The sequence below is a fragment of the Triticum urartu genome, chromosome 6A (genome assembly GCF_056163025.1).
Source record: "Triticum urartu cultivar PI428250 chromosome 6A, HENAU_Tu73, whole genome shotgun sequence".
In the NCBI taxonomy this organism is placed as follows: domain Eukaryota; kingdom Viridiplantae; phylum Streptophyta; class Magnoliopsida; order Poales; family Poaceae; genus Triticum; species Triticum urartu.
In genome coordinates this window covers 455368204-455369724 of record NC_141878.1, presented here as the reverse complement: position 1 = coordinate 455369724, position 1521 = coordinate 455368204, and positions in this window count along the sequence as shown.

Genomic DNA, 1521 nt, shown 5'->3' with positions numbered 1-1521 from the left:
GTTGATCATGCAAATTCTTCAAGAGCGCAACCAAGCGAACCAAGGCAATCAGGGCAATAATCAGAATCGCTTTGCTACACTCAACCAGTTCCTTGCTAACCATCCAAAGACTTTCAGCAATTGTGTTGAGGCAACTGATGCTGACGATTGGCTCGTGGACTTGTGCAAGCATTTCGAGTGCAGTAACATCAGGCCTGAGGACTTTGTCAAGTTCGCTTCCTCCCAACTCAAAGACCAAGCTGCAGAATGGTTTCAGCAGTACAAAGATTCCAGAGGAGGCCGTGAGATTACCTGGGATGAATTCCGTCAAGACTTCAAAGCTCATCATATTCCTCAGAGCGTGGTTGAAAGCAAGCGTGAGGAATTCCGCAACCTGAAGTAAGGCTCTATGTCTGTCTATGACTACAACAAGTTGTTTCAGAAGCTCGCCCGTTTTGCTAAGTAGGACGTCCCCGACGAGAAGAGCATGATATACCAGTTCAGGGGTGGTCTCAGAGAAGAAATCCAGCTAGCTCTCGTTCTCTTTGAGCCCAGGAGGTACGATGAGTTTTACAACATGGCATTGAAGCAAGAGGCTGCTCAACTGAAGTGTGATGCTTCCAAGAAGCGAGTCAGAGATGCTACTCCTTCTTCCTCTACTCAAGTGGCCAAGCAGCAGAAGTATTGGCTTCCTCCTCCTCCGTTCCGCCAGCCTTTTCAGCAGAAGAGCAAAGGTGGCAGTGCATCTTCCCACCCACCCAACCCTGGCTTTCAGAACAAGACTTCGTCTCAAGCTCCAAGATCGAGTGCTCCGTATCACCGTCCACTTTCAGAGGTCACGTGCAACAAGTGCCAACAGAAGGGTCACTATGCCAACAAATGCTTCAATCAGAGGCGTCTCCATCCTCCTCCTCCTGTGAGATTGGCAAGTACAGCTGTGGTCAAGCATAACCCCAAGCACGCCAAGGTCAATTTGATGAATGCAGCTCAGGCAGAGGACTCGTCAGATGTCATCATGGGTAACCTTCCTATTAACGATATTCCAGCTAAAGTTCTTTTTGACACTGGTGCATCGCTTTGTTTCATCTCGAGACCTTTTGCATCTAAGCATGAGTTGGCCTTGCAAGTTTTGCCTAGACCGTTAGCAGTTATCTCTCCCGGTAGGCGCATGCATGCAAACTCCATTGTTCCGGATGTTACTATCACTTTGGGTGACTACAAATTTCTGTCTTCTCCTACGGTTCTGGGTGACTCGGATATTGATCTTATTCTCGGAATGGATTGGCTTTCTAAGCACAAGGCTCAGCTTGATTGTGCAGCCAGGCAGATTCAATTGACTCATTCGTCTGAGGATGTAATTGTCTTTGCCGCTCGTGATGATACCATCCGTCTGTTTTCTCTCAATGAGACGGGTGAACTGGATGCCATCTCTCAAATTCCAGTCGTTTGCGAATATCAAGAGGTCTTTCCAGAAGAGCTTCCAGGAATGCCTCCGCACTGGCCAGTTGAATTCGTCATCGATCTTGAGCCTGGCACGGAACC